The sequence below is a fragment of the Oncorhynchus keta genome, unplaced genomic scaffold (genome assembly GCF_023373465.1).
Source record: "Oncorhynchus keta strain PuntledgeMale-10-30-2019 unplaced genomic scaffold, Oket_V2 Un_contig_28607_pilon_pilon, whole genome shotgun sequence".
Classification (NCBI taxonomy): Eukaryota; Metazoa; Chordata; class Actinopteri; order Salmoniformes; family Salmonidae; genus Oncorhynchus; species Oncorhynchus keta.
The window spans coordinates 58,741-82,700 of NW_026286123.1; the positions used below are offsets into that span (position 1 = coordinate 58,741).

At 47.0% G+C, this 23,960-nt stretch overlaps 1 pseudogene; it reads right to left on the reverse strand.

Annotated features, from left to right (window-relative positions):
• Window positions 1-20,052, reverse strand: part of LOC127923165 (E3 ubiquitin-protein ligase TRAF7-like) — a 74,681-nt pseudogene extending 54,629 nt beyond the window's left edge.
• Window positions 20,053-23,960: the final 3,908 nt, after the last annotated feature.

Here is a 23,960-nt window from a genome sequence, read left to right on the forward strand (position 1 = left end):
GGATCGTTTCCCTCCAACGTCTAACCAGCAAAATCGTTTCCCTAACCTAACCACCAAAGGGATCGTTTCCCTGAAACGCCTAACCAGCAAAGGGGATCGTTTTCCTAACCACCAAAACGCCTAACCACCAAAGGGGATCGTTTCCCTCTAACCACCAACGTTTCCTCCAACGTCTAACCAGCAAAGGGGATCGTTTCCCCTCTAACCAGCAAAGGGGATCGTTTCCCTGAAACGCCTAACCAGCAAAGGGGATCGTTTCCCTCCAACGCCTAACCAGCAAAGGGGATCGTTTCCCTGAAACGCCTAACCACCAAAGGGGATCGTTTCCCTTTCCTCCTGAAACGCCTAACCACCAAAGGGGATCGTTTCCCTGGAAACGCCTAACCACCAAAGGGGATCGTTTCCCTCCGAAACGCCTAACCACCAAAGGGGATCGTTTCCCTAACCAGCAAAATCGTTTCCTCCAACGCCTAACCACCAAAGGGGATCGTTTCCCTCCAACGCCTAACCACCAAAGGGGATCGTTTCCCTCCAACGTTCTAACCAGCCCTCCTGAAACGCCTAACCACCAAAGGGGATCGTTTCCGTCTAACCACCCCTGAAACCTAACCCAAAGGGGATCGTTTCCTGAAACGCCTAACCACCAAAGGGGATCGTTTCCCTCCAACGCCTAACCAGCAAAGGGGATCGTTTCCCTCCAACCCTAACCAGCAAAACGCCTAACCACCAAAGGGGATCGTTTCCCTGAAACGCGTCTAACCACCAAAGGGGATCGTTTCCCTCCAACGTCTAACCACCAAAGGGGATCGTTTCCCTGAAACGCCTAACCACCAAAGGGGAACCACTAACCAGCAAAGGGGATCGTTTCCCTCCAAGCGTCTAACCAGCAAAGGGATCGTTTCCTCCAACGCCTAACCAGCAAAGGGGATCGTTTCCCTCCAACGCCTAACCAGCAAAGGGGATCGTTTCCAACGCCTAACCACCAAAGGGGATCGTTTCCCTGAAACGCCTAACCAGCAAAGGGGATCGTTTCCTGAAACGCCTAACCAGCAAAGGGGATCGTTTCCCCCTCCAACGCCTAACCACCAAGGGGATCGTTTCCCTGAAACGCCTAACCAGCAAAGGGGATCGTTTTGAAACGCCTAACCAGCAAAGGGGATCGTTTCCTCCAACGCCTAACCAGCAAAGGGGATCGTTTCCCTGAAACGCCTCAAAGGGGATCGTTTCCCTCAAAACGTCTAACCAGCAAAGGGGATCGTTTCCCTGCGTCTAACCAGTGGATGAGCTCTGATGAAACGCCTAACCAGCAAAGGGGATCGTTCCTCCAACCCTGAGCCCTAAAAGGGATTGGATCAATCGTTTCCTCCAACGTTCCCAGGTCCTCCCATCTAACCAGCAAAGGTGTCCCTTCACCCCGACTAGCAGCAGTGCCTCCTCCTCCCCGCAAAGGGGAAGCCTCCTCCGGAGTCTAACCGGGAAGCCCGTTTTCCTCCGGCCCCGTTCGGGGAAGTGGGGCTGGTGTTTAAGAGCCGGCAGCCGTATTTACAGTGGATAAACAGCTCTCCTATCTGTTCTGCTACGGCTATGTTGTTCACCACCACCGTCAACTTAGCCGTGTCCACCGGACACTTATCTAGGAGGAGGAGTGGGGGTGGAGGAGCCGAGGGGTGGAGGAGGAGGAGGGGAGAGAGGGAGGAGGAGGGGTGGAGGAGGGGGAGAGGGAGGGGGGAGGGGAGGGAGGAGGAGGAGGGGGGGAGGAGAACAGGGAGAGGAGGGGGGAGAGAGAACAGGGAGGAGGAGGGGAGAGAGGGAGAGAACAGGGAGGAGGAGGGGAGAGAGGGGAGAGAACAGGGAGGAGGAGGGGAGAGAGGGAGAGAACAGGGAGGAGGAGGGGAGAGAGGGAGAGAACAGGGAGGAGGAGGGGAGAGAGGGAGAGAACAGGGAGGAGGAGGGGAGAGAGGGAGAGAACAGGGAGGAGGAGGGGAGAGAGGGAGAGAACAGGGAGGAGGAGGGGAGAGAGGGAGAGAACAGGGAGGAGGAGGGGAGAGAGGGAGAGAACAGGGAGGAGGAGGGGAGAGAGGGAGAGAACAGGGAGGAGGAGGGGAGAGAGGGGGAGAACAGGGAGGAGGAGGAGGGGAGAATGAGAGAACAGGAGAAAGATGGGGATGGAGGAGGGCAGAGAGGGAGAATGAGAGAACAGGGAGGAGGAGGAGGGGAGAATGAGAGAACAGGGAGAAAGAGAGGAGGGGTGGAGGAGGGCAGAGAGAGGGAGAGCGAGAGATAAACAAATGTAACAACAATTATATATATAATTATGTGATGCTGGAAAGGTGTAACTATTTAACAGTGTAGGAAGGTAAAGTCCCCTACCGGAGGTCAAGGCACATCGCCTGCAGAAGGTGTGCTGGAGGGAGAGACAGATAAGAGACAGTGGTCAATGAAGGAGGTTGTGAGGAGAGGAGAGGAGGGGTGAGGAGGAGAGGAGGGGTGAGGAGAGGAGGGAGGGGTGAGGAGAGGAGAGGAGGGGTGAGGAGGGGAGAGGAGGACAAGGGAGAGGGTGAGGAAGTGACTAGCGGCTGGTTTCTCTCACCCCACAGGTGGTGATGACAGGGTCTTTGAAGGAGGGGTGAGGAGAGGAGGGGAGAGGAGGATAAGGGAGAGGAAGTGAGAGGCTCGCGGCTGGTTTCTCTCACCCCACAGGTGGTGATGACAGGGTCTTTGAAGGAGAGGAGAGGAGGGGTGAGGAGGATAAGGGAGAGGGTGAGGAAGTGAGAGGCTAGCGGCTGGTTTCTCTCACCCCACAGGTGGTGATGACAGGGTCTTTGAAGACGCTGCAGCAGAGCTGACAACACAGCTTCACCGACGGCTGCTCTGCAAACACCAGGGGCTCCTACACACACATCATTAGCATAGTTAGCATTCAGGTATCACTAGCACAGTTAGCATTCAGGTATCACTAGCACAGTTAGCATTCAGGTATCACTAGCACAGTTAGCATTCAGGTATCACTAGCATTCAGGTATCACTAGCACAGTTAGCATTCAGGTATCACTAGCATTCAGGTATCACTAGCACAGTTAGCATTCAGGTATCACTAGCACTGTCGAAACGTTGGTATTACATTTTTGCATCTGAGCTCCAAGAGTGTGCGGCTTTCTTTTATTTTCAAATCACTAGCACAGTTAGCATTCAGGTATCACTAGCATTCAGGTATCACTAGCACAGTTAGCATTCAAGTATCACTAGCATTCAGGTATCACTAGCACAGTTAGCATTCAGGTATCACTAGCATTCAGGTATCACTAGCACAGTTAGCAAGGTATCACTAGCACAGTTAGCATTCAGGTATCACTAGCATTCAGGTATCACTAGCACAGTTAGCATTCAAGTATCACTAGCATTCAGGTATCACTAGCACAGTTAGCATTCAGGTATCACTAGCACAGTTAGCATTCAGGTATCACTAGCATTCAGGTATCACTAGCACAGTTAGCATTCAAGTATCACTAGCATTCAGGTATCACTAGCACAGTTAGCATTCAGGTATCACTAGCATTCAGGTATCACTAGCACAGTTAGCATTCAGGTATCACTAGCACAGTTAGCATTCAGGTATCACTAGCACAGTTAGCATTCAGGTATCACTAGCATTCAGGTATCACTAGCACAGTTAGCATTCAAGTATCACTAGCATTCAGGTATCACTAGCACAGTTAGCATTCAGGTATCACTAGCACAGTTAGCATTCAGGTATCACTAGCACAGTTAGCATTCAGGTATCACTAGCACAGTTAGCATTCAGGTATCGTCAGCATCGATAGCACCGGGGGTATCGTCAGCATCGATAGCACCGGGGGTATCGTCAGCATCGATAGCACCGGGGGTATCGTCAGCATCGATAGCACCGGGGGCATCGTCAGCATCGATAGCACCGGGGGTATCGTCAGCATCGATAGCACCGGGGTACCATTGAAGTATAATTAGCATTGAGTTAACATTGGCATCGATAGCGTTAGCGTATTTAATGTTGAAGGATTGTTAGCATCGAGTTAACATTGGCATCGATAGCGTTAGCGTATTTAATGTTGAAGGATTGTTAGCACCTTTAGCATCATTAGTGTAGCCGTACCGTGTCGTCGTCGTCCTCGTGAAGAGAGAAGGTCGAGCGGAGAGACATGTTGGACTCAGAGAGAAGGGAACGCACCGAGATGGCAGAGTCAGAACGCCTCGGGGTGCTGATGGGGAGCTGGGGGGGGATAGAGACAGAGAGAGAGAGACATGTTGGACTACACACAGGGTACTAGTACTGAGTAATGATAACTAGGTTATATACACAGGGTACCAGTACTGAGTAATGATAACTAGGTTATATAGACAGGGTACCAGTACTGAGTAATGATAACTAGGTTATATAGACAGGGTACCAGTAGTGAGTAATGATAAGGGTACCAGTACTGAGTAATGATAACTAGGTTATATAGACAGGGTACCAGTACTGAGTAACGATAACTAGGTTATATAGACAGGGTACCAGTACTGAGTAATGATAACTAGGTTATATAGACAGGGTACCAGTACTGAGTAATGATAACTAGGTTATATAGACAGGGTACCAGTACTGAGTAATGATAACTAGGTTATATAGACAGGGTACCAGTACTGAGTACCAGTACTGAGTAATGATAACTAGGTTATATAGACAGGGTACCAGTACTGAGTAATGATAACTAGGTTATATAGACAGGGTACCAGTACTGAGTAATGATAACTAGGTTATATAGACAGGGTACCAGTACCAGATACTAGGTTATATAGAGTACCACTGAGTCACGATAACTAGGTTATATAGACAGGGTACCAGTACTGAGTAATGATAACTAGGTTATATACACAGGGTACCAGTACTGAGTAATGATAACTAGGTTATATAGACAGGGTACCAGTACTGAGTCACGATAACTAGGTTATATAGACAGGGTACCAGTACTGAGTAATGATAGCTAGGTTATACACACAGGGTACCAGTACTGAGTCACGATAACTAGGTTATATAGACAGGGTACCAGTACTGAGTAATGATAACTAGGTTATATAGACAGGGGTACCAGTACTGAGTAATGATAACTAGGTTATATAGGTTATATAGAGGTTATAGGGTACCAGTACTGAGTAATGATAACTAGGTTATATAGACAGGGTACCAGTACTGAGTAATGATAACTAGGTTATATAGACAGGGTACCAGTACTGAGTAATGATAACTAGGTTATATAGACAGGGTACCAGTAGTGAGTAATGATAACTAGGTTATATAGACAGGGTACCAGTACTGAGTAATGATAACTAGGTTATATAGACAGGGTACCAGTACTGAGTAATGATAACTAGGTTATATAGACAGGGTACCAGTACTGAGTCACCGATAACTAGGTTATATACACAGGGTACCAGTACTGAGTAATGATAACTAGGTTATATAGACAGGGTACCAGTAGTGAGTAAGATAACTAGGTTATATAGACAGGGTACCAGTACTGAGTAATGATAACTAGGTTATACACACAGGGTACCAGTACTGAGTAATGATAACTAGGTTATATAGACAGGGTACCAGTACTGAGATAACTGTTATATAGGGTACCAGTACTGAGTAATGATAACTAGGTTATACACACAGGGTACCAGTACTGAGTAATGATAACTAGGTTATATAGACAGGGTACCAGTACTGAGTAATGATAACTAGGTTATACACACAGGTACCAGTACTGAGTCACGATAACTAGGTTATAGACAGGGTACCAGTACTGAGTAATGATAACTAGGTTATACACACAGGGTACCAGTACTGAGTCACGATAACTAGGTTATATAGACAGGGTACCAGTACTGAGTAATGATAACTAGGCCGTCTCATCCTGGTCTGATGAGTGTGGGTCATCCGGGATGACGGTGCTGATGAGTGTGGGTCTAGGGGTTTCTGGGATGACGGTGCTGATGAGTGTGGGTCTAGGGTTTCTGGGATGACGGTGCTGATGAGTGTGGGTCTAGGGTTTCTGGGATGACGGTGCTGATGAGTGTGGGTCTAGGGGTTTCTGGGATGACGGTGCTGATGAGTGTGGGTCTAGGGGTTTCTGGGATGACGGTGCTGATGAGTGTGGGTCTAGGGGTTTCTGGGATAACGGTGCTGATGAGTGTGGGTCTAGGGGTTTCTGGGATAACGGTGCTGATGAGTGTGGGTCTAGGGTTTCTGGGATGACGGTGCTGATGAGTGTGGGTCTAGGTTTTCTGGGATGACGGTGCTGATGCGAGTCAAAGCCTTTCATGGCTACAGATGTAAGTGCTAACAGGTCGATAGTCATTCAGACAGGTAACCATGGCATTTTTTGGGCACAGGGACCATGATGGTCTGAAACATGTCGGTAGAACAGACGGAGTCGGGGGTGAAGACCCTAACCAGCTGGCCAGTGCTCCGAACACGTGTCCTGGTAAATCGGTCTGTTCCTGCGTCCTTGTGAACATTAAAACCTATTTAAAGATCTACAGAGAGGTTGGTTCACACAGTCGTCTGGAACAGTCGGTGCGCTCGTGCATGGTTCAGTGTTGCTTGTGAAGGTTAAACCTATTTAAAGATCTACAGAGAGGTTGGTTCACACAGTCGTCTGGAACAGTCGGTGCGCTCGTGCATGGTTCAGTGTTGCTTGCGAAGGTTAAACCTATTTAAAGATCTTACTCACATGAGCTACAGAGAGGTTGGTTCACACAGTCGTCTGGAACAGTCGGTGCGCTCGTGCATGGTTCAGTGTTGCTTGTGAACGTTAAAACCTATTTAAAGATCTACAGAGAGGTTGGTTCACACAGTCGTCTGGAACAGTCGGTGCGCTCGTGCATGGTTCAGTGTTGCTTGTGAAGGTTAAACCTATTTAAAGATCTACAGAGAGGTTGGTTCACACAGTCGTCTGGAACAGTCGGTGCGCTCGTGCATGGTTCAGTGTTGCTTGTGAAGGTTAAACCTATTTAAAGATCTTACTCTCATGAGCTACAGAGAGGTTGGTTCACACAGTCGTCTGGAACAGTCGGTGCGCTCGTGCATGGTTCAGTGTTGCTTGCGAAGGTTAAACCTATTTAAAGATCTTACTCACATGAGCTACAGAGAGGTTGGTTCACACAGTCGTCTGGAACAGTCGGTGCGCTCGTGCATGGTTCAGTGTTGCTTGTGAAGCTTAAACCTATTTAAAGATCTTACTCACATGAGCTACAGAGAGGTTGGTTCACACAGTCGTCTGGAACAGTCGGTGCGCTCGTGCATGGTTCAGTGTTGCTTGCCTCAAGAGTGAGCATAGACGGTATTTAGCTCATCTGGTGGGCTCGCGTCACTGGGCAGCTCGCGGTTGGGTTACCTTTGTAAATCCGTGATAGTTTGAAAGCCCCCATGCCACATCCGACGAGTGTCAGGACCCGGTGTCGTAGGATTCTACCTGAGAGTCCTCTTGCCTGTTTTTATATCTTTCGTCAGAAGTCGTAGCAGGATTTACTCATCCGTGTCCAGGTTAGTGTTCCCGCTCCTTGAAAGCGACAAGTCTTTCGGTTGGGATATTGTTCGTCACCGTGGGGACGAAGACGTCGTGGTCGACGCCCTTATTAATGAAGTCAGAGACTGATGTGGTAAAACTCCTCAATTACCATCAGGTGATTTCCATGTGAACATATTCCAGAATGTTCCAAGCGAAAGCATTTTATTGAACTACGAACCAGTCAAATAAACTTGAAATAAATAGATTTTCTATACATTATATTTCTATAGAACACAAAGAGATCATGAGCTAAATCAGTGCGTGTGTGTGTGTGTGTGTGTGTGTGTGTACCATGCCATCCTCGTCGTCTCGTGGCGAGTATGTGAGGGTACTGGAGGAGGAGGGGGTACGGCGGTGCTGCTTGTAGGTACCGGAGGCTTCCGCTGAAACAGAGAGAGAGTCTGGGGTTACCGTTCGTCATCTCATAGTTTAACTTAACCATTCAGTTACCATAGTGACCTTAAACTAAGGTGAACACGGAGTGGAGAGAGAGTCTGGGGTTACCGTTCGTCCTCTTATAGTTTAACTTAACCATATTTAGGAACCATTCAGTTACCATAGTGACCTTAAACTAACAGAGCGGAGAAAGAGAGTCTGGGGTTAATATGTAGTTAGCATATAGCTAGCTACCATATAGTTAGTTACCTTATACTCACTAGGAAGTTACCACAATAAATCGCTGACACCATAGAATCTAGATTATATATTTATATGTCTGACACACCAAGGGCTTTGTCTGAGGTTAAACTGACACCATAGAATCTAGATGATATATTTCTACGTCTGACCTAGGGCTTAGTCAGTGAGGTTAAACTGACACCATAGAATCTAGATGATATATTTCTACGTCTGACCTAGGGCTTAGTCAGTGAGGTTAAACTGACACCATAGAATCTAGATGATATATTTCTACATCTGACCTAGGGCTTAGTCAGTGAGGTTAAACTGACACTATAGAATCTAGATGATATATTTCTACATCTGACCTAGGGCTTAGTCAGTGAGGTTAAACTGACACTATAGAATCTAGATGATATATTTCTACATCTGACCTAGGGCTTAGTCAGTGATGTTAAACTGACACCATAGAATCTAGAATATATATTTCTACATCTGACCTAGGGCTTTGTCTGAGGTTAAACTGACACCATAGAATCTAGGAGGTCTACATCTGGTCAGGGCTTAGTCAGTGAGGTTAAACTGACACTATAGAATCTAGATGATATATTTCTACGTCTGACCTAGGGCTTTGTCTGAGGTTAAACTGACACCATAGAATCTAGGGGGGTCTGGGGTGGGTAGAGTCAGCTTAGTCAGTGAGGTTAAACTGACACTATAGAATCTAGATGATATATTTCTACGTCTGACCTAGGGCTTTGTCTGAGGTTAAACTGACACTATAGAATCTAGATGATATATTTCTACGTCTGACCTAGGGCTTAGTCAGTGAGGTTAAACTGACACTATAGAATCTAGATTATATATTTCTACGTCTGACCTAGGGCTTTGTCTGAGGTTAAACTGACACTATAGAATCTAGATGATATATTTCTACGTCTGACCTAGGGCTTAGTCAGTGAGGTTAAAATGACACCATAGAATCTAGATGATATATTTCTACGTCTGACCTCGGGCTTAGTCAGTGAGGTTAAACTGACACCATAGAATCTAGATTATATATTTCTACATCTGACCTAGGGCTTTGTCAGTGAGGTTAAACTGACACCATAGAATCTAGATCAGGGGTTTCAAACATCTGACCTAGGGCTTTGTCTGAGGTTAAACTGACACTATAGGATCTAGTTGATCAGGCCTACAGGATAATTTGAAAGTGGAAAAAATGCATAAATAGACATCTAATTAATATTTTTAATTCTGAATTCATGGATTATCAGTGAGGTTAAACTGACACTCTTTCCATCAGATTATAAGACAAGCTGATCACTGAGACAGACTGAAAACAGCAGACGGTATCAATGCGCCATCTGTCTGGGGGTTAGCGTTGTTAATACCTTGGTCTCTACCTCTCCGCTACACCCTCATTAGCCAAAATGTCTCGTTACCAAACGGAGAAAAGTAGATAACTGACACTATAGAATTTAGATGAAAAATGGACCATCTGACCTATTTTTTCAGAGATGTCAAACTGAAAACCTTTGTCTAGATGATATATTGCACATCTGACCTAGGGTTTAGTCAGTGAAGGAATATAAACTGACACCATAGAGACTCATCACAGCGAAATTTACGTCTGACCGGCTTGCAAGGAAACTGAGAAGAGATAATGATATATTTCTACATCTGACCTAGGGCTTTGTCTGAGGTTAAACTGACAGTCAATCTAGGGGGTCCAGAGCCGAGAAGTCAGTTAGTCAGTGCGGTAAAGCCAGCTACCTAATTCTAGATGAAATAGCATTAGCATCTGAGCCGTATTCCGGCTTTGACTTTGTTAAACTGCATGATAGAATCTAGAATATATATTTCTACGACTGACCTAGGGCTTTGCCAATATTAGCCTTCGAGGATACTTGCTGACAGGATTTCCTCATCAGAGTTTTTAGACAGTCAATTGAAACAGAGAGTCAAGTCATTTATTGCATTTTCCGTGGCAATTGGAGGCACTGACATCCATGCTGGTGGCCCAACTGGCCATATTTATTGAGGAGTTGATGAGACATTGACTGTTACTGAAGAGTTTCTTGAGTTGGTGCCAATGATGGACACCACAACAGCCGAGGACATTTTCGGCTCTGTCGATGTCTGGATTGGACAGAGCTGCTGCTGGTGGACTGGTCCCCGCTGTCAGCCTGGCTAGGGAGGGGCGCCATCTGGATGGTCGGCTGCTGCAGGTGTCTGGACAAAGTTCAAAGACAAAGTACAAGCCCTTAATGGAGGACAACGTTTCTGGACATTTCCTGTATTTTGCACCAGGAGGCATTGTGTTGCAGGGAACGCTGAAAATGGACCACGTCGGGGGAGGTGGTTGTTCGCAGGTAAATTTCATCCACCAGAGGTCTGAACCATCGTCAGTTTGACAAACTTCTCAGGGAACCCCACACATTACCCACAGCCTGCCATCAAACCACACTGAAGTGAGATGGTTAAGCCAGGAGCTGTGCTGAGGCATTTCTTTGATCACGAGGGAAAGCGGACAGTTCATGGGAAATGGCCAACCGGTGTTGGAATTACAATCTCAGGAATGGCTACGGGACCTTGCATTCTTGGTTGATATTACTGAACACTTGAACAATCTGAGACAAAATGTTGCAAGGCCGCAAAAAGTTGTCACACAGTTTACAACATACATGGATTTCAGTTGAAGCTGACTTTCTGGGATCATGAACTGGCAAATGGTTACCCTCTCATTTCCCCAGGTCTAGAGATCTGTGTGTGACCAGACCTGATGCGGACATGAAAACGGTACAAAGACAAAATTGCAGGACTACTCGGGAGTTTCAGAACCAACAGGTTACCAACATCTGAGATCAGAACCAACAGTTTACCACCATCTGAGATTCACAGTTACCACCATCTGATCTGAACCAACAGGTTACCACCATTCAGCTCAGAATAATTGATTTGCAGTGTGATGCAGATTTGAAGGGCAAAGGTTACCTCTGAGATCAGAACCAGAGTTACCATCTGTATCAGAACCAATGGTCCGGCCCACCATCTGACATCTCAGAACCGTAGGTTACCACCATCTGAGATCAGAACCAACAGGTTTACCCCATCTAGATGATCAGATTTCCAACAGGTCTGACCTAGGGCTTTGTCTGAGATCAGAACCTGACAGGTTACCATCTAGATGATAGAACCACGTCTGACCTAGGGCTTTGTCTGAGATCAGAACTTCCAGGATGTTGCTGACATGATTCCTCGACAGGTTTTTCCCTGATCAGGTTCCCAGGTGGACCACCATCTGAGATCAGAACCAACAGGAACCACCATCTGAGATCAGAACCAAGGGTTACCTCCATCTGGATCAGGGTTCACCATCTGGGATCTGGCAGAAGGGACAGGTTGAGATGTCTGGAGGTCAGGGCTGCTGCTGGTGCTCTGAGGTGCTGAAGACAGGTTACCACTCACTGCTGATCAGAACCACAGGTTACCAGCCTGGGATCAGAACCAGAGGTCAGGGGTTACCCACCATCTGGACACAGAACCGGGGGAGGGTTACCAGGATCTGAGGTCAGAACCAACAGGTTACCCCAGAACCAACAGTGAGACAGAACCAACAGGATTACCTCTTGAGATCAGAAAGACTGGTGACCAGGTCTGAGATCAGAACCAACAGGACCATCTGTTCAACCAACAAATCTGAGATCAGAACCAACAGGTTACCCTAATGATCAGAACCAACAGGTTACCATCTGGGATCAGAACCAACAGGTTACCATCTGAGATCAGAACCAACAGGTTACCACCATCTGAGATCAGAACCAACAGGTTACCACCATCTGAGATCAGAACCAACAGGTTACCACCATCTGAGATCAGAACCAACAGGTTACCACCTGAGATCAGAACCAACAGGTTACCACCTGAGATCAGAACCAACAGGTTACCATCTGAGATCAGAACCAACAGGTTACCACCATCTGAGATCAGAACCAACAGGTTACCACCATCTGAGATCAGAACCAACAGGTTACCACCATCTGAGATCAGAACCAACAGGTTACCACCATCTGAGATCAGAACCAACAGGTTACCACCATCTGAGATCAGAACCAACAGGTTACCATCTGAGATCAGAACCAACAGGTTACCATCTGAGATCAGAACCAACAGGTTACCACCATCTGAGATCAGAACCAACAGGTTACCACCATCTGAGATCAGAACCAACAGGTTACCACCATCTGAGATCAGAACCAACAGGTTACCACCATCTGAGATCAGAACCAACAGGTTACCACCATCTGAGATCAGAACCAACAGGTTACCACCATCTGAGATCAGAACCAACAGGTTACCATCTGAGATCAGAACCAACAGGTTACCATCTGAGATCAGAACCAACAGGTTACCATCTGAGATCAGAACCAACAGGTTACCATCTGAGATCAGAACCAACAGGTTACCATCTGAGATCAGAACCAACAGGTTACCATCTGAGATCAGAACCAACAGGTTACCATCTGAGATCAGAACCAACAGGTTACCATCTGAGATCAGAACCAACAGGTTACCATCTGAGATCAGAACCAACAGGTTACCATCTGAGATCAGAACCAACAGGTTACCATCTGAGATCAGAACCAACAGGTTACCATCTGAGATCAGAACCAACAGGTTACCATCTGAGATCAGAACCAACAGGTTACCATCTGAGATCAGAACCAACAGGTTACCATCTGAGATCAGAACCAACAGGTTACCATCTGAGATCAGAACCAACAGGTTACCATCTGAGATCAGAACCAACAGGTTACCATCTGAGATCAGAACCAACAGGTTACCATCTGAGATCAGAACAACAGGTTACCATCTGAGATCAGAACCAACAGGTTACCATCTGAGATCAGAACCAACAGGTTACCATCTGGGATCAGAACCAACAGGTTACCATCTGAGATCAGAACCAACAGGTTCCCATCTGAGATCAGAACCAACAGGTTACCATCTGAGATCAGAACCAACAGGTTACCATCTGAGATCAGAACCAACAGGTTACCATCTGAGATCAGAACCAACAGGTTCCCATCTGAGATCAGAACCAACAGGTTACCATCTGAGATCAGAACCAACAGGTTACCATCTGAGATCAGAACCAACAGGTTACCATCTGAGATCAGAACCAACAGGTTACCATCTGAGATCAGAACCAACAGGTTACCATCTGAGATCAGAACCAACAGGTTACCATCTGAGATCAGAACCAACAGGTTACCATCTGAGATCAGAACCAACAGGTTACCCATCTGAGATCAGAACCGACAGGTTACCATCTGAGATCAGAACCAACAGGTTACCCATCTGAGATCAGAACCAACAGGTTACCATCATCTGAGATCAGAACCAACAGGTTACCATCTGAGATCAGAACCAACAGGTTACATCATCTGAGATCAGAACCAACAGGTTACCATCTGAGATCAGAACCAACAGCTTACCATCTGAGATCAGAACCAACAGGTTACCATCTGAGATCAGAACCAACAGGTTACCATCTGAGATCAGAACCAACAGGTTACCATCTGAGATCAGAACCAACAGGTTACCATCTGAGATCAGAACCAACAGGTTACCATCTGAGATCAGAACCAACAGGTTACCATCTGAGATCAGAACCAACAGGTTACCATCTGAGATCAGAACCAACAGGTTACCATCTGAGATCAGAACCAACAGGTTACCATCTGAGATCAGAACCAACAGGTTACCACCATCTGAGATCAGAACCAACAGGTTACCATCTGAGATCAGAACCAACAGGTTACCATCTGAGATCAGAACCAACAGGTTACCATCTGAGATCAGAACCAACAGGTTACCATCTGAGATCAGAACCAACAGGTTACCATCTGAGATCAGAACCAACAGGTTACCATCTGAGATCAGAACCAACAGGTTACCATCTGAGATCAGAACCAACAGGTTACCATCTGAGATCAGAACCAACAGGTTACCATCTGAGATCAGAACCAACAGGTTACCATCTGAGATCAGAACCAACGGGTTACCATCTGAGATCAGAACCAACAGGTTACCATCTGAGATCAGAACCAACGGGTTACCATCTGGGATCAGAACCAACGGGTTACCATCTGAGATCAGAACCAACGGGTTACCATCTGAGATCAGAACCAACGGGTTACCATCTGAGATCAGAACCAACGGGTTACCATCTGAGATCAGACCAACAGGTTACCATCTGAGATCAGAACCAACAGGTTACCATCTGGGATCAGAACCAACAGGTTACCATCTGAGATCAGAACCAACAGGTTACCATCTGAGATCAGAACCAACAGGTTACCATCTGAGATCAGAACCAACAGGTTACCATCTGAGATCAGAACCAACAGGTTACCATCTGAGATCAGAACCAACAGGTTACCATCTGAGATCAGAACCAACAGGTTACCATCTGAGATCAGAACCAACAGGTTACCATCTGAGATCAGAACCAACAGGTTACCATCTGGGATCAGAACCAACAGGTTACCATCTGAGATCAGAACCAACAGGTTACCATCTGAGATCAGAACCAACAGGTTACCATCTGGGATCAGACCCAACCGGTTACCATCTGAGATCAGAACCAACAGGTTACCATCTGAGATCAGAACCAACAGGTTACCATCTGGGATCAGAACCAACAGGTTACCATCTGGGATCAGAACCAACAGGTTACCATCTGGGATCAGAACCAACAGGTTACCATCTGAGATCAGACTGACGACAACACGGCCTACTTTCACCTGAACCTGTCCAACAACTATCAATGATCAACAACTCTGTGCTAGCTACACAGGACATACATACCAACGCCTTCCTGGCCAGTGTAAAAACAGACTTCTATCTGCACAAAACCCCTCAGTCCAAGCAGTCCTCAGAGACCAGAGCAGTGTTTCTCTCGACCATCTGCTCCTCTCTAAACTCATGATGTAAACAGAAAGGCATGCAGGCAGTCACCTCATATGGTCATAGCATACCGAATCAGCCAATAAAAACTGCCCGGGACCACTAATCGTAGGGAATACGTGAGGGGTCCCACCCCCTGTCAGAGAGAGAGGCAGAAAGAGAGAGGCAGAAAGAGAGAAGCAGAAAGAGAGAAGCAGAAGAGAGAGACAGAGAGAGACGAGAGAGAGAGAGAGAGAGAAGCAGAAAGAGAGAGAGAAAGAGAGAGAGAGAGCAAAAGAGAGAGAGACGCAAAAGAGAGAGAGAGAGCAGAAAGAGAGAAGAGAGAGAGAGAGCAAAAGAGAGAGAGAGACGCAAAAAGAGAGAGAGAGAGCAAAAAGAGAGAGAGAAGCAGAAAGAGAGAGAGCAGAAAGAGAGAGAGAGAGAGAAAGAGAGAGAGAGAAGCAGAGAGAAAGAGAGAGAGACGCAGAAAGAGAGAGAGAGAGAAGCAGAAAAGAGAGAGAGAGAGAGAGAGAAGCAGAAAGAGAAGAGAGAGAGAGAAGAGAGAAGCAGAAAGAGAGAGAGAGAGAGAGAGAGAGAGAAGAGAGAGAAGCAGAGAGAGAGAGAAGCAGAGAGAGAGAGAGAGAAGCAGAAAGAGAGAGAGAGAGAGAAAGAGAGAGAAGAGAAAGAGAGAGAGAGAGAGAGAGAAGAGAAGCAGAGAGAGAGAGAAGCAGAGAGAGAGAAGAGAGAGAGAGAAGCAGAAAGAGAGAGAGAGAGAGAAGCAGAAAGAGAGAGAGAGAAGCAGAAAGAGAGAGAAGAGAAAGAGAGAAGCAGAAAAGAGAGAGAGAGAGAGAAGAGAAGAGAGAGAGAGAAGCAGAAGAGAGAGAGAAGCAGAAAGAGAGAGAAAGAGAAGCAGAAAGATTGAGAGAGAGAGAGAAGCAGAAGAGAGAGAGAGAAGCAGAAGAGAGAGAGAGAGAAGCAGAAAGAGAAGAGAAGCAGAAAAAGAGAGAGAGAAGCAGAAGAGAGAGAGAGAGCAGAGAGAGAGAGAAGCAGAAAAAGAGAGAGAGAAGCAGAAAGAGAGAGAGAAGCAGAAAAAGAGAGAGAGAAGCAGAAAGAGAGAGAGAGAGAGAGAAAGAGAAAGCAGAGAAGAGAGAGAAGCAGAAAGAGAGCAGAAGAGAGAGAGAGAGAAGCAGAGAGAGAGAGAAGCAGAAAGAGAGAAGAAAGAGATAGAGAGAGAAGGAGAGAGAGAGAAGCAGAAAGAAAGAGAGAAGCAGAAAGAGGCATATGAACCAATGTTAACTCACTCCTGGGCACCAAATATGTGATGCACAACGATTCACACACTGGTAGTTTGGTATCTGCTACCTAACGTTATCTACTGCAAAATGGTCAATGATGATGTGTAAACTAGGTAGGAAATTATCACCAAATTAGCTAGTTATCATACCCGAAACAGACTAGTCCTCCAGCTGGTTAGCTAGTTATCATACCAGAAAGTTATCAGAAGCAAAACAGACTAGTCCTCCAGCTGGTTAGCTAGTTATCATACCAAAACAGACTAGTCCTCCAGCTGGTTAGCTAGTTATCATACCGAAACAGACTAGTCCTCCAGCTGGTTAGCTAGTTATCATACCGAAACAGACTAGTCCTCCAGCTGGTTAGCTAGTTATCATACCGAAACAGACTAGTCCTCCAGCTGGTTAGCTGGCTATCATACCAAAACAGACTAGTCCTCCAGCTGGTTAGCTAGTTATCATACCGAAACAGACTAGTCCTCCAGCTGGTTAGCTCGTTATCATACCGAAACAGACTAGTCCTCCAGCTGCTAGTTATCATACCGAAACAGACTAGTCCTCCAGCTGGTTAGCTGGCTATCATACCAAAACAGACTAGTCCTCCAGCTGGCTAGTTATCATACCAAAACAGTAGTCCTCCAGCTGGTTATCCGAAACAGACTAGTCCTCCAGCTGGTTAGCTCCAGTTATCATACCAAAACAGACTAGTCCTCCAGCTGGTTAGCTAGTTATCATACCGAAACAGACTAGTCCTCCAGCTGGTTATCATACCAAAACAGACTAGTCCTCCAGCTGGTTAGCTAGTTATCATACCAAAACAGACTAGTCCTCCAGCTGGTTAGCTCAAAACAGACTAGTCCTCCAGCTGGTTATCATACCGAAACAGACTAGTCCTCCAGCTGGTTAGCAGTTATCATACCAAAAACAGACTAGTCCTCCAGCTGGTTATCATAAAACAGACTAGTCCTCCAGCTGGTTAGCTCCAGTTAGTCCTCCAGCTGGTTAGCTAGTTATCATAAAACAGACTAGTCCTCCAGCTGGTTAGCTAGTTATCATACCAAAACAGACTAGTCCTCCAGCTGGTTAGCTAGTTATCATTATCATACTAGTTATCATAAAACAGACTAGTCCTCCAGCAGCTGGTTAGCTAGTTATTATCCAGCTGGTTAGCTAGTTATAATGACCGAAACAGACTAGTCCTCCAGCTGGTTAGCTAGTTATAATGACCGAAACAGACTAGTTAGTTAAATTAGCAAATCACTGCCATTAATCATTTCACCGCACAAACCGTTTTTCCTCCAGAATCTATTGGGACAGATTTCTTCCTGTTGGGTTTTGTTTACATTAAAATAAAAATAAAAGGTAAACTGTTTCCATAATGAATAAGTTACACCCCATGAATAGTTGGCCAGCTGGAAGAAAAATAAAACTAGATATAAATGGTATCTAGCTGCTTGAAATGATGTTACAGCTTGTCGGGTGTGTGATGTTAACTGATCGCAAACACTGCAACAAACAGAAATATATATATATATTTAACTATGCTGTTCACCAATGATATGACACATTTAACATAATCACGAGTCGTGAGTGATCTTACCATTGTGTTAAATCGTAGTTAACTGTGTAGTTGAAATGCTCCTTTTTCTCTCTTTCACGCCTCAAAACAACAAGCAGTCGGAGAGAAGCGGAAGTCCTCGTCGGATACAGGGGTCAAAGACCGCAATGTATCATGGGTATCCTTTTTGGAGGGGTGGCTGATCTATAAATAATAATGAGTATTATTTTTTCTTTTTTTTTATGATGTAAAGTGATTTTTTTTTGTAGATTAGTAAGTCGTTTTTGACCCCTGTTTCATACGGCTCAGAGTGTAACCAAACGGGACTACATTACCCATAAGGCCCTGTTCGAGAAGACTTGAAAGTTCATCTTGCAGCTTTAAGCACAGATGGAACAATGAGACAGATTTCATCGGATGTATAAATGTGAAGCATCCGGTTGGCGTTTTTTCCCCACTCACTACCAAATATGGTAGTGAGAGGAAGCCCACTGGCTGACAGTGGGAGAAGAGATGGATTTTGGGCCTGAGATTCTGCAAATGTATTCATCGATTAAACATTTTATCTCAATACAGTTTCCTTTTTTTCCCAAAAACTAAAATCTGTTGCGAAGTTTTGCCCAAGTTTTCCCAAAAAATGGTGTTGTTTAGAAGGCGTGCCAAGGCAAATTTAGTTATTGCACACACACACACTTCAGAGTCGGCGTTTGCCAAAGGAAATATGTAAATCAATTCTAGAAGGCGCCAATTGGATCTCGCTCCTGCTTGGTTCTGCCCACCATAAAAAAAATATCTAATTTGTTCTCATTTGAAACGACAAGGCTGTGGTCTATCTAGTGGTCCTTCTGTAGCTCAGTTGGTAGAGCATGGTGCTTGTAATGCCAGGGTAGTGGGTTCGATTCCCGGGAACACCCATATGTATAATGTATGCAGACATGACTGTAAGTCGCTTTGGATAAAAGCGTCTGCTAAATGGCATATATTATATTATTATCTTGGTTTAGTTACAAAAAAAAAAAAAAAATTGGCTTTAGAGTTCAGCTCATGGAATTCCAAAACACGTAATGCATCTCCAACTACATTTAAATGTGTCTACCACAGGAGGCTGGTGGCACCTTAATTGAGAGGAGGGACGGGCTCGTGGTAATGCCTGGAGCGGACTGGGGTGGAATGACGGGCTCGTGGTAATGCCTGGAGCGGACTGGGGTGGAATGACGGGCTCGTGGTAATGCCTGGAGCGGACTGGGGTGGAATGACGGGCTCGTGGTAATGCCTGGAGCGGACTGGGGTGGAATGACGGGGTGGTAATGGAGCGGACTGGGTGGAATGACGGGCTCGTGGTAATGCCTGGAGCGGACTGGGGTGGAATGACGGGCTCGTGGTAATGCCTGGAGCGGACTGGGGTGGAAATGACGGGCTCGTGGTAATGCCTGGAGCGGACTGGGGGGGTGGCTCGTGGTAATGCCTGGAGCGGGCTGACGGGCTGGTAATGCCTGGAGCGGACTGGGGTGGAATGACGGGCTGGTGGTAATGCCTGGAGCGGTGGGGTAATGCCTGGAGCGGACTGGGGTGGAATGACGGGCTCGTGGTAATGCCTGGGGTGGACGGGCGGTAATGCCTGGGGTGGGGTGGAAATGACGGGCTCGTGGTAATGCCTGGAGCGGACTGGGGTGGAATGACGGGCTCGTGGTAATGCCTGGAGCGGACTGGGGTGGAATGACGGGCTCGTGGTAATGCCTGGAGCGGACTGGGGTGGAATGACGGGCTCGTGGTAATGCCTGGAGCGGACTGGGGTGGAATGACGGGCTCGTGGTAATGCCTGGAGCGGACTGGGGTGGAATGACGGGCTCGTGGTAATGCCTGGAGCGGACTGGGGTGGAATGACGGGCTGGTGGTAATGCCTGGAGCGGACTGGGTCAAAGCACTGGGGTGGAATGACGGGCTCGTGGTAATGCCTGGAGCGGACTGGGGTGGAATCACTGGGGTGGAATCCGTGGTAATGCCTGGAGCGGACAGGTAATGTCTGGAGCGGACTGGGGTGGAATGACGGGCTCATGCCTAAATGCCTGGAGCGGACTGGGGTGGAATCAGCAGCCGTGGTAATGCCTGGAGCGGACTGGGGTGGAATGACGGGGGTAATGCCTGGAGCGGACGTGGTGAGGGCTCAATGCCTGGCGTGGTAATGCCTGGAGCGGACTTTCCCGGACTGGGGTGGAATGACGGGCTCGTGGGTAATGCCTGGAGCGGACTGGGGTGGAATGACGGGCTCGTGGTAATGCCTGGAGCTGGGGTGGAATGACGGGGATTCCCTGGGGTTTCCCAGGCTACGGGCTCGTGGTAATGTCTGGAGCGGACCAGGCTCGTGGTAATTCTGGAGCCTTTTGGAATGACGGTAATTCTCGTGGTAATGCCTGGAGCGGACTGGGGTGGAAAACGGGCTCGTGGTAATGCCTGGGGTGGAATGCGTGGTAATGCCTGGAGCGGACTGGGGTGGAATGACGGGCTCGTGGTAATGCCTGGAGCGGACTGGGGTGGAATGACGGGCTAATGCCTGGAGCGGACTGGGGTGGATAATGCCAGCGGACACGTGGGTAACAACGGACAACAGGTCTGATGGAGCGGACTGGGGTGGAAATACGGGCTCGTGGTAATGCCTGGAGCGGACTGGGACTGGGGTGGAAATGAGCCTTGCCTCCCTTCAGCAGCCTCCTGGTAAATGTCTACTGTAGCGGACTGGGGTGGATTAGCCCTCTGGCTATTTTCCCAGCGGACTGGGGTGGAATGACGGGCTATTTTGCCAATGACGGGCTCGTCCCAGGTAATGCCCAGCGGACTGGGGTGGAAACGGGCTCCCAGGCTAATGCCAGCTATGCATTTGGCTAAACTGGGGTGGAAGAGCCAGCTATGACGGCTCTAACAATGCCAACAACGGGCTCTGATGGTAATGCCTGGAACTGGAAAGCGGGCTCGTGGTAATGCCTGTAGCTAACTAGCCAGCGGCTAACCTCTGTAGCTAACAAGCCAGACTGAATCCTCTGGAGCGGACTAACCTCGTGGTAATGCTAACCAGGACTGGGAAAATGACGGGCTGGTAGCTAACAAGCCAGCTATGACCTCTGTAATGCCTGGAGCGGACTAGCCAGGGCTCGATGTAGCTAATGCCAGCCAACCTGGGGTGGAATTCGTGGTAATGCTAACTAGCCAGCTGACGGGGTGGTAATAGCCAGGTAATGCCTGGAGCGGACTGGGGTGGAATAGCGTGGTAATGCCTGGAGCGGACAGCTGTGTGGTAATGCCTGGAGCTGACTGGGGGTGGAATGACGGGCGTGGTAATGCCTGGAGCGGCCAGCTAATGCCTCTGGAATGACGGACTGGGGTGGAATGATAATGCCTCTAATACGGGTAACTGGAGGTAATGCCTTTGGTGACGGGTTTAATGTCTGGAGCGGACATCATTCCATTCACCAGGTTCCCGTGGGTAATGCCTAGACTGGGGTATGACGGGCTCGTGGTAATGCCTGGAGCCGGACTAACCTCTGAAGCCTGGAGCGGACAGCGGGCAGCCTCCTCTGGTACGGGCTAATGCCTCTGGGGTGGAATGACGGGCTGGTGGTAACCTCTGTATGACGGGCTGGTGGTGCCTGGAGCGGACTGCTATCAAGCCTGGAGCGGACTGGGGTGGAATGACGGGCTCGTGGTAATGCCTGGAGCCTGGGTGGAATGATTTCACCTGGGGTGGAAACGTCAAACACGTGGTGTTGCCAGGCTATTTTCCCAGGCAGGATTAGTTTTCAACAAAGTTCCACCTTTTCCCAGGCTAATTTTCCCAGGCGGATTCCCTTTTCCCAAACCTATTCTGGAGCGGACCAAACAGTTTGACATAGTGATAAGAACATTCGATGGTAGTAGCCTTTTCTTCTGCTATATTCAAATGACAGTATCATTTTTATAAACAGAAGAGGACACTCTGTAGTGGAACTAGTATGATAACAACACAACACCTTTATTTAACCAGGTAGGCGGTAGCTAACTAGCCACCTTTATTTAACCTCTGTAGCTAACTAGCCAGCTAACCTCTGTAGCTAACTAGCCAGCTAACCTCTGTAGCTAAACAAGCCAGCTAACCTCTTTAAGCCAGCTAACCTCTGTAGCCAGCTATCCTCTGTAGCTAACTAGCCAGCCAACCTCGGTAGCTAACTAGCCACTGACCTCTTATTTAGCCACCATCGATGTAGCTGACTAGCCAGCTAACTTCTGTAGTTAAAGCCAGTTAACCTCTGCTACCATTTCTGGTAGGCTAGTTGAGAACACCTTTATTTAACCAGGTAGGCTAGTTGAGAACACCTTTATTTAACCAGGTAGGCTAGTTGAGAACACCTTTATTTAACCAGTGGTTGGAGAACACCTTTATTTAACCAGTGATAACCAAAACACTAGGCTTTAACCAGGTTTTGAGAACACCTTTATTTAACCAGGTAGGCTAGTTGAGTTGAGAACACCTTTATTTAACCAGGTAGGCTAGTTGAGAACACCTTTATTTAACCAGGTAGGCTAGTTGAGAACACCTTTATTTAACCAGGTAGGCCAGTTGAGAACACCTTTATTTAACCAGGTAGGCTAGTTGAGAACACCTTTATTTAACCAGGTAGGCTAGTTGAGAACACCTTTATTTAACCAGGTAGGCTAGTTGGAGAACACCTTTATTTAACCAGGTAGGCTAGTTGAGAACACCTTTATTTAACCAGGTAGGCTAGTTGAGAACACCTTTATTTAACCAGGTAGGCTAGTTGAGAACACCTTTATTTAACCAGGTAGGCCAGTTGAGAACACCTTTATTTAACCAGGTAGGCTAGTTGAGAACACCTTTATTTAACCAGGTAGGCTAGTTGAGAACACCTTTATTTAACCAGGTAGGCTAGTTGAGAACACCTTTATTTAACCAGGTAGGCTAGTTGAGAACACCTTTATTTAACCAGGTAGGCTAGTTGAGAACACCTTTATTTAACCAGGTAGGCTAGTTGAGAACACCTTTATTTAACCAGGTAGGCTAGTTGAGAACAAGTTCTCATTTTCAACTGCGACCTGGCCAAGATAAAGCATAGCAGTGTGAACAGACAGCACAGAGTTACACATGGAGTAAACAATTAACAAGTCAATAACACAGTAGAAAAAAAGAGTCTATATACATTGTGTGCAAAAGCCATGAGGAGGTAGGCGAATAGTTACAATTTTGCAGATTAACACTGGAGTGATAAATGATCAGATGGTCATGTACAGGTAGAGATATTGGTGTGCAAATGAGCAGAAAAGTAAATAAATAAAAACAGTATTGAGATGAGGTAGGTAAAATTGGGTGATAGACTATGTACAGCTGCAGCGATTGGTTAGCTGCTCCTCTACCATCAGTTCTATTAGCCAACGTGCATTCGTAGGGCGAGGGAGTAAACCACCTCTACCATCAGTCCTATTAGCCAACGTGAATTCGTAGGGCGAGTGAGAAAACCACCTCTACCATCAGTCCTATTAGCCAACGTGCATTCGTCAGGGGCGAGTGAGTAAACCACCTCTACCATCAGTCCTATTAGCCAACGTGCAACCATTGGACAACAAAATGGACGAGCTCCGTTCGAGACTATCCTACGGGACTTTAAAAACCTTAATATCTTGTGTTTCACTGAGTCGTGGCTGAACGACGACATGGATAACATACTGGGTTTTCTGTGCATCGGCAAGGCAGAACAGCTGCCTCCGGTAAGACAAGGGGTCTGTGTCTATTTGTAAATAACAGCTGGTGCACAAAATCTAATATTAAAGAAGTCTCTCTGTTTTGCTCGCCTGAGGTAGAGTATCTCATGATAAACTGTAGACCACACTATCTACCAAGAGAGTTCTCATCTATATTATTCGTAGCCGTCTATTTACCACCACAGACCGATGCTGGCACTAAGACCGCTCTCAACGAGC